Source organism: Echinops telfairi, unplaced genomic scaffold (genome assembly GCF_000313985.2).
Source record: "Echinops telfairi isolate 266 unplaced genomic scaffold, ASM31398v2 ScPeMD7_3533;HRSCAF=4204_0, whole genome shotgun sequence".
In the NCBI taxonomy this organism is placed as follows: domain Eukaryota; kingdom Metazoa; phylum Chordata; class Mammalia; order Afrosoricida; family Tenrecidae; genus Echinops; species Echinops telfairi.
Window position 1 is genome coordinate 41,903,391 of NW_022107431.1, and position 10,436 is coordinate 41,913,826.

Consider the following 10,436-nt stretch of genomic DNA (forward strand, 5'->3'; position numbering starts at 1 on the left):
ATGTGCTGGACACAAATGACGTATGTACAGATTGTGATGAGTTGTATGAGCCCCCAATAAAATGATTATTTAATAATAAAAAAATCATGAGATGTCGACGGGATCAGGCCACAGGCAACAGAAGGACCACCCCCCCCCAAAAACCCCAAACAAACCCATATTGTTGAGAATGAGTGGGGTTGGAGCTGAGATCTAAAACCCATCTGTAGACTATCTGACATCCCCTCACAGAAGGTTCACAAGGAAGGGATGAGTCAGCCAGGGCACAGTGTAGCATCGATGAAACATACAATATTCCTTTAGTTCTTTGAGGCTTCCTCACCACCCCTCCCACCCCCACTATCATAACTCTAGTCCTGCCTTTCAGTTCTGGCTAGATCAGAGCATGTGCACTGGTGCAGATAAAAAGAGTTCACGACACATGGAATCCAGGTCAGACAAACCCTTCAGGAACAGAATTGGGAGTAGCCATCCAGGAGGGTGGCAGGGAAGGTGGAGGAACCAATCGCAATGATTGACGCATAACACCCCACCACCACCATCCAGGGGGATGAACTACAGAAATGTGGGTGAAGGGAGTTAGCGTTTGGTGTAAGGTGAAAATAATAATAATTTGTCATTTATCAAGGAATCATGAGGGTGTGGGGGAGGGAAGGTAGGGAAGAGGAGCTGATAACAAGGGCTCAAATCGAAAGTAAATGTTTAGAAAATGATGATGGCAACATATGTACAAATATGCTTGTTAAAATTGATGTATGGGACATTATAAGAACTATAAGAGCCCCCAATAAAATGATTAAGAAAAAAACCTAGTATTAAAATTAATCCTACCTATTTATTTTTACTGTTCTAATGTGTCTACTAGAGAATTTAAAATCTTTGGTTTGTGTTTTTTTTTGTTTGGCACCTACCAGCTGTGTTATATCTCTATTGGATAGCAGTGATCTAGAATAACTAACAGGATTTTACTTGTAAAAGCTTCAATCTGAGTCTGAATTCATCAATATAATGCAGGAAAAGGATGAGCACCCTACAATGATTAGATGATCAACTTTTTTATCTTAACATAAACATTGGTAGGAATTCTTAAATTCTGTCAGTTCAGGTTGAAACATAGAAATCTTAGAATTTTAGGTCTGATAAGAAATTTTGAAGTCATCATGTTTAAACTTCATTCTATGGAATTGTTCATCAATTTGACAAAGATGTATTCAGTACTTAATTTATATACATTAGTATTGAATGGACAGTTAAACATGATTGGTAAGCATGTATGTACCCTACCCACAAATATTTGTAGTGGACTTTAAGAAGCCCTCCATAAGGCACATTGACAGAGTGCTCAAAAACAGGCAGAGGCAAATACAGACTTGGTTTTCCTGAGGAAAAGTCTTGACAAGCTCCACTCAAGAGAAATTATATATTTACAATGACTGAATTTCCCATCATTTTAGCTTCTGTTTAATATTAGTGTTGCTAATAAGGGTTTCATTTTGCCGTTGTTGTGGGGTGCCACGACTCAGCTCTGACTCATGGTGCCCGATGTACACAGAGCAAAGCACTGCCCAGTCCTGCACCACCCTTATAGGTGTTAGGTCTGAGCCCGTTGTTGCAGCCACTGTCAATCCAAGAGTCTTTCCTTCCTTGTCCTCTCCACACAGAAATCCTTGGACACTTTGAGTGTGGTTAATGGAAGTAGAATGAAATTTGGAGTATAGCAGCAGTGCAGTCAACCTGCACTAATATGTGCAAATGTGAGGCAAGCATTGCTGAGATGACTACAAATCTATGACTGAAACAAAAAGCTTACTTTAGATACTATTTTTAAATGCACTAGGAATATCTTACCAGAGGCATTAGAACTGAAATTTTCTTATTTTAAGTTTCTCTTCTGTGTACCTTCTGTATCTCTTGTGTATGTACACCTAACCTCGAGAGAGAACGCTCCAGAGGACAAGACTGTCATGACGTGCATAGGCTCCTGGACCCCGACCATGCGTAGAAATGAATCTGACCCATTTTTGTCATTCACTTTCAGCCAATATGTAAACACCCATTTGGAAAAAGCCAGACCTACCTGAGAATGGCAAGTGGGTCTTGCTTAAGAGGGAAAAACTACCTAAATCCATTCAAACCCCAATCTTGGAACTAAGCAGAACAGACCAGTCTGCCCGAGTTTTAACTCCACTGCCACTCATCGTAATCATAGCAGCCTTTTCAGAACCTTAACGTTTTCTAGGAGCCCGTGGGTTTGTTTGGCTAATTTCCTTCATTATCCCCCCAAAATACAGTGTGTTTAATCTCTAAATAGTTTTGACTATTCCTAATGCTTTTGTTTTGTTCTTAGAAGCTTATACCTATACATGAGCTTATACCCATAATTATTTATGGGAAATGACCTTTTCTTTTTTTTTTTTATACCTTATTTTCTTAAATAACAATCTTACCATCCCACACACATAGAAATGTGTTCATTGTAAAGAGACCCACGTGATACTGGAGTTGCCCATCTTCAAGTACCTGTCCTAAATGGGGAGATTTGTGATGTGAGGCAGTCATAAGAGATTTAAACAGAAATATTTACTTATCTTTATTTAAACCTAGTCCAAAATGTTGTTTAGATAGGCATTTCCCTCCTCACAGTTTTAGGAGCATAAGATGTTTAAGGAGAATCAACATACTGGTCCTGTCACAGAAAACATCAAGAAAATGTGCTAAAATTGATTGTGGTGTTGATTGTACCACTTTTTAAAATATGATTGAACTCCTGAATTGTATGATCTATGAATATCATGGCGATAAAACTGTTAAAAATCCAAATAAAACCCACCAAAACTGCTTTTCTGTTCTTCTGGGTTGTATCAGTGGACAAAAAGACAAATTTAGAATAAATAATGAAGCATGGGGAATTATGAAATTTCAAGATATAGATAGTATGAGCTGAAAACAAAGTGATCGCCTCATTGTTACCTGATTGGTTATGTAGATTTATCATTTTGATCTATAGCTTAGTACCTTTATTTATTTGATATTATCAGACAATACCTTCAGGCTGTGAAAAAGCTTTTTTTTGTTAGGTGATCATTAGAAAGCTTCCTGGCATTTAAAAAAATATCTCAACTCAATGGCAATGAGTTGGTTTTCTTGGTTTGTGGCATAATAAGTATCTTTCCATCTATGACATTAATTTCATCTTGAAAGTTTCTCGTTCAGCTATAATCTTAGGACAAATGGAAAATGCATATAAGTGCATTTACATTTATAATGTACTAATTCTGTTTTGAAGGTAGTCTTGTAATAAAGAATTCAAAAGAGAACTTCATTCTCGTTTCTGTAAAAGTACAAGAATGCTACAAATCTGCCTACATTCCATTCACAATCAGCTATCCAGTTCTGAGGTGAATCTCCCTGCACTGTTATTGCTAGGTGTTATCTAGACAATTTTTGACTCACAGCAACCCAAGTGACAAAGAACTGCTCTATGGGACAGTCTGTGTTATTATTAGGGAGCAGAACACCAGGTCATTCTCCGGTGGCACCTTGGGGTGGGTTCAAACCAATCTTTGCCTCACAGCTGAGCGCTGAGCCACCAGAGTTCCTTCTACCCTTCTGCTCTGCTGCTGGGTAGTCCTTGATCTCCATCAGTAAGAGCTCCAGGTCCTCTTCACTTTCAACTAAGTTGTGTTAACTGCATAGCTCCAGTTCGAATGAGTCTTCCTCCAATCCTGATGCTTCATTCTTCTCCATAGTATACGGATTGAATAAGTGTAGCATAAGGATACAATCTTGGAGCACACCTTTCACACAGGTAAACATTTTTTGGGTATAGTCTTTCAGCCAAGATCCATCTGACATCAATAGTGGTGTTCCTCAGTCCACATCCTCTTTTGAATCCACCTTGAATTTCTGGCAGTTCCCTGACAATATACTGCTGCAACCATGAAAGACGGCTAGAACACAGAGATTTACTTGGCATCAAGTGCACTAGTAATTAATTACTTACACAGGAAGCTGGGGTACTTTGGGGACTCACCTCATTCGTTATATTTTGTTTTGTTTTGTTTTTGTGCGCCCCCCACCAGGGCTCATAATCCCATGCTGCTACTTTGGGGCTAACTTCTGAAAATAGTATTTTCTATATTTTGTCTTTTTAACATATTTTCATAACAAGGAAGTTACTTCATCATTACCCGACTGTCTTTGTTTTGCATTCTCTTCTTGATAAAGTTTTGGAATTTTGATTTGTATAATTACTTCAAGCAGAAAGTAATTTTGTTTTCATCTTTTTCCAACTCCATATCCAAATTTGACAGATATTTTCATCTGCCCCTATCCCGTGCCCGAACCCTACAGCCAGTTCCAGAACCAGATCTTAAAATGATTTAAAGGACTCCTGTTCCACAGTGATATTGGGAATGTGGCCAATCCAATAACTGAGCCAGCTGGTAGCTCAGCTCAGTTGCTGTGGTGATATTTTTCTTTTGTCCATTTGCCTTCCTGTGTTCACAGCTTCCCATAAATCCACAGCCCCAGGCAGTATATCAACAGCAGTTTTATTCACCTCCCTTCATGAGAGTACTCCCGTGGCCAGCTATCACTGTTTTCCTGGCACTGAGGGGTTTCCCAGGACTCGGGATTTTCAATGATAAAACGGAGGTCCCAGACAAGCCAGGATGGCTGGTTACCTTAGTCCTCCCCCAGCTCCTAGCTTGTAGACTTGAGACTGGCTTTGGTCACCATATTGAGTGAAACATTTTAAGCTCCAATATCCCATAAGAGCTGAACTTCTACTTGCCACTAGCTGCTTCAAGGTCCAGACCTTGATAGGCTGAGACTTTGGCCCAGCTCACTGGTCAGCATTTCAACTGTTTTCTAGTCCTCAAAAAATGTTCATCTTGGTTTTGAACCAAGCAAAGGCCATTTAGTTGGGCAGACTAAATGGAGGTGAAGTTATTCATTCACTATGCCACCTTGACTGGGAATTCTTCTGGGTTATTTGTTTTGTTTTGTTTTGCTGTGCAATATGGTATTATCATGGTTTAGGAAATAATGTCATTTAACAGACTCCTTTATTAAAAATTTTCACATCCTAACCCTCCCAGTCATTTTGAGGGAGCCCAAGTCACAAAAATTCAGGTGAAATGTACATTTTTCACATAGTAGTTGGTGTTCTTCCTTTGAAGACATTGCAACTTAGGACTTCAGTTAGAATTAAACAAGGAAGAAATAGCATCCTGGTTTTCCCTCCATCCTTCGTCTTCTGGGTGATGAAAACCTGCTCCTACTTCCTGCATCTCTCTACCCTCCTTTTCCTATTTCTCCATGCCCAAAGAGGGAGCGGAGCCAGAGCAGTCTTTCCCAGCCTCTTCGTAGACGAGGGCGCCTGCAGCCCTCCTTCAGGCTGCATAGAAGCCAGGGCCTGGACAGCACTAAGGCGAGCAGCCATTCCAGGGTCTCCTGGACTCTTTGTTTATGCAGAACAAATGGAGTTGAGATGGTTCCCAGGAGTTACTGCCCCTGAACTTGTGTCTTTGTTTCACACTATATCTTTATTCTTCAAGACACCAAGGTTTTTGAGAATAATAAAGCATTTCATTGTCTTGCAGTTTTGTACTGTGAATTTATAGTAAATATTTAAGACATTTCTCTGTTAAATGTGAAATTATGTGGGCCTGCAAAGCCAAAGTTAAACCTCTGAGAGGCAGAACTCAATTGATAGGATTGGAGGGTGGAAACAAGGCTGGCCTCAGCCTCATAGAAAGCAGCCCTGGGCAGCTGATGCTATAATAATGGTAGTTCTTTTCTTTCCCCTTTGTGAAGTTAGAGGTCAAACGCTGCCCCCACGGCATTCTTTCTTTAAAGTTGGACTGCAAACTGCAAGGTCAGTTAAGTCAAACCCAGCCATTCTATGAAGAAAGATGAGGCTGTCTGCTCCTGTAACGATTTATAGCCTCAGGAACCCTGTACACTTGGGTCTGAGTCCATTCAATGGCAGGTGTGTGTGTGTGTGTGTGTGTGTGTGTGTGTGTGTGTGTGTGTGTGTGTGCTTTATTCTTTTAGTATGCTGTATACAGTGTTCACCTAATACATTCTGCCTACTACATACATATATTTTATGGGAGGAACTGTAGGAACATTAGGAATAGAATATTTTCACAACTCCCACATAAGAAAGAAAGGGGAGGAAATAAAACTCTAGGAGGAAATAATTCTAGACTGAGTAACTCTTCCGCCTTGTAATAGAGATAGCCATGGTATACTGGTCTCTAGAAATAGACTAAGTGATTGATGTTCTCACATTGCAGTGTCCTGATTTGAACCAACAGACTACACTTTCTACAGGATTATAACTTGCGGTGCTTTTGGACCAGTGCCTATGTCTAATTTTAGCATAAAACTTGCTCCTGCAGTATTTAATCCTAGTTAAATAAGCAAAGTGTGCTCTCAATTGCTAAATGATAGCTCTCTATTTCATTTTGTAGTTTTTCCATGCTGTCAAGCAGGAAAAAAAAAGAGGCCATCTATCTGGATGTGAGCAGTTAATTAACAAATTTTGTCCTGTTAAAACCAGAATGGCTTTTAAGGAGGGCAATATCATACAATACCACAGTTTTTAAAGGTCTCAGTGAGAATGGCCTTGGATATATTTCCTGCATATTATTAAAAGCAGATCAAAGTGGGGTGAAGGGAACATTTTTCTAAGTAAAGCTAAGATGGTTAGCATGAACTACTTTTCTCTAGAATAAATATTTTGTTACTTCACTAGTTTTGTAGTATGACAAGCTTGGTTTGCATAACATTTAGACACAGTAAAACCCGCAAAAGCTGGAACCTGTGTAAATTGGAAATCTGTTGGAGAAGAAAAATTCAAATATTTTCCACTAAAACTAGCAAGATAAAAGTGGTAAGACTACACCCTGCTGTGGGCAGAAATGTATGAGACCCAGAAAAACAAGGTGCACTCTATTTTTCAGTTAGTCTGGATAGTTCAGAACTATATGGCTATACAGAACTTGTAGATAACACTCATAATTATGGGGTTTATTAAGTAATAGGTTACAAAGCTCAGGATACAATTATTCAGAGAGGACAGTATCTTCTCAGCATGTCTGTGGCCAGACTTCTCTCCAGCCATTGGCCTCTCAGTTACTTCCATTGGCCTCCACCCTGCATGTGCAATGTTACACAGCTCTTTTAGGGCTGTCAAACAAATGTTCAAAGGGCATGCCACTCCAACCTAAACTTCAGCCTGAAGGGCAACCTAGCTCCACCAATTAGGTGCCTAGAGGCACCGCACTCCACAAGCCAGCCTCCTGCCCAAGGGCACTCAGCTTTATCTTTTGCTGTGGCTCTTGGTCTGCTGCTGCCACTCTTTTGCCACTCTTCTGCTGTTACAACTGCCTCCTAAGAAGGTTCAATGTATAGGGTTCTTGGAGTCCAAAAATTGTGTTCCACTCCTGGCTTTTGTGTAACTGGTAGTAAAAGCCTCCCTTCCCGTTTCTGAGATGCTCATCTGACAGCTGTGTGCAAGCTGGCATTCACAATTACCCATCTGAACAATCACGCACAACAGATCCAAATAATCATATCAGATGCTTTCACCCCCTTTTACGCAGAACCATTGGGGAAAAGGCATTAGGTGAGAGTAACAAAAACTGTGGCTAGAAGAGCCACATTAAATTGTTCATCGTACTGCAAAGGGGAAGCCGACAGTGCCCCAATCCACTGTCCTTGAGTTAATTCCAACACATAGCACTCCTATTCAGGATTCCTGAAACTGCAAATCTTGCCGGGAACAGACAGCTTCACCTTTTCCTGTAGGGTTGCTGGTGGGTGTGAACCTCCACCTTTGTGGTTTACAGCACAATGCTTAACCCACAGCATCACTAGGACTCCTTACAGCATACCAAAACCTGCTAAAAACCAACAAATCAGTTTCATTCAGTTGTCTCAAACTCATGGCAATGCTATTTGTATCTGGGTTCAACTGTATAGTTTTTCTTGTTGTTTACTCCTCTGGGTGGATTTAGACAGCTAATTTTTGATGAGGACCTAAATCAGTTAGCTATTTGAAAAACCAGGGACTCCTTGCGGTAAGATTTTAGGTTATGTGGGAAGGTTATGTGAGATAGTGGAAAGAGCATGGCTTATGGAGTCAGACAACCTACCTGCAATCCTCCGCTTCACAACTTCCTGTTTGTAGAACCTTAAATCACTTGAATTTCTATGGACCTCAGCTTCCTCAGCGGTTGTCTGTCTGCCTTTCTGTCTGTCTAAGCACAACATTTTAGAAACTAAGAAAATGTTCATTTTCTTCATCAGAAGACATTCTGATAAACAGATTGACAGGATTTTAATAATTTTATATGTGACAGCCATTAATTGCTACACATGATCTCATTGCTCCAACATCTCTATGGCATACTGACATTTGCAGAGTACTTAATGTGTCTTTAGATTTTACTTGCCCAAACAATGAACATAGTGTCAGAACTAGGGTAGAAACGCATGCTCCTAGCTACTAGGATTACAGCCTCACAAAAGTCGAAACCTCTTTGGAGATATTTTACCAAATTAATGCTATTAGAAATGTAATAACAAAGCATTATTAATGTTTCATCATTTAAAATTTTGATGTCTACCTATACATAGTATAATCCGTGTGATACTAAAGCCAAATAGTTAAGAATGCCTCTACAGTGGCCCGTGTGAGACTTCAAAACAAAAGCACTGTACACGTTTATTTGATCCTTACACCAACGGTATTAGGTAGGCAATAGTCTTGTTCTCATTTGTTACTGAGAGGTTACATAGTTCGTTCAGGGTCACATAACTAGTAAATAAGGGCTAGGATGGGCTTTGAATTCATTCAGTTTTCTTCCAAGGTCTGCCCTCTTCTCCACCGTATGATATCACCTCTCCAAGGAAGAAGAAACATCTATTTGGACCAAAGAAACTGAAAACACCAGAACACTATTGAGGTCAGATTTGATTAACTTGAAAAGTCCATGATTGTGTTTACTCAAAAACAATTCAGTGCCATTTAGTCTGTTCCAACTCATTGCGACCCTGTAGGAAAGGGTAGAACTGTCCTCGTGGGTTTGCAAGACTGTAACTCTTCACAGGAGTAGAAAGCCTCGTCTTTCTCCTGAAGACCAGCTTGGTTTCAAATTGCCCACCCTGTAGTTAGGAGCCCAGCTTATAACCACTGTCACCAAGGGTCCTCCAGTAGTCACCTAATAAAGAAGTGGCTTTTATTCCTTTACAATGGCACAAGGAGTACATCAGAGTTCATTAGAAAGTGGCACAGAAACGTCTAAGCAAAGCTGTAGCACAGGGCTCTATGTAATGCGGTACCCTGGGGCTCAGCGACCTAGCACTGGGCTGCTAATAGAAAAGCTGACACATCAACCCAACCGGTGGCTCTGTGGGAGAAAGGCCTGGTGATTTGCTTCTATGATGATTCCAGACAAGACAAAGCCTATTGAGTGGCTCTTCCCTACCCTGTGGGGTCACTGTGAACCACACACAGCCCCCAACAACAACTCAATGTAATAAAGCATTAACTAATACAAAAGCGGTTTTCTTAAAATTTCAAAAGCAAGTAGTACCCAGGATGAAGTATTCATAATGAAGATCTAGGACCAGTGTTTACAAGGTTCAGTAGAATGGGAGTTAGTTGAAGCAGCAATGAGCCTTACTTATGAGAAAGTCCAGGCCTAACTTGCCTCACCAAAATCCCAAGGTATTTTTCTTCCTTTCTTTAAGAAATAGTTTTATTACTATATACTTCACATATCATACAATTAAATCATTCCATCATATAAAAAAGATTTATGCCATCATTACCACAATGAATTTTAGAACATTTTCTTCGCATACTCATTTTTGTTAGCTCCCCACTCCCCCTGTTTTTCTTTTATCATCTCTCCATCTTGTGATGGGACTGCTAGGACACAGTGCTATGGAAGTGGAATTTTAAAAAGGGAAGCAACACAACCCAAATCTTCTCCTTGAGAGTTTCCTACAAATGAATCCAATTAGAAGCTGATGCTAGGCTGATGGGCCCATTGCTTAGCTGCATTTTGTCTGGAGGTTTTGGTTAGGCAAGTTAGGGGTTGTTCTACCGAATCAGGTGAAGGCACAAAACTTTGGAGAGAGGCTAAGTAAGACAAGGGGCCTGCAAAAGAAGGGACCTTTGTCAGGAATGAGAGGAGACAGTGAGCAATAGGCAAGAAACTGGAGGCTGGAGAGTGGGGCGATGGGCGAGACAATTTCAATGATGGGGTGTTGAGCATAGTTGATAGTTTGTTTTCCGTGCAGAGTGTGAGTGGTACAGTGGCATGATCCTCTCCAGCATCTCATGGCTTCAGTAAAATATGTATTCCCAATAGCAATGCTTTCATGAGTTCATGCTGGGCTTGGGAAGCAGAAAA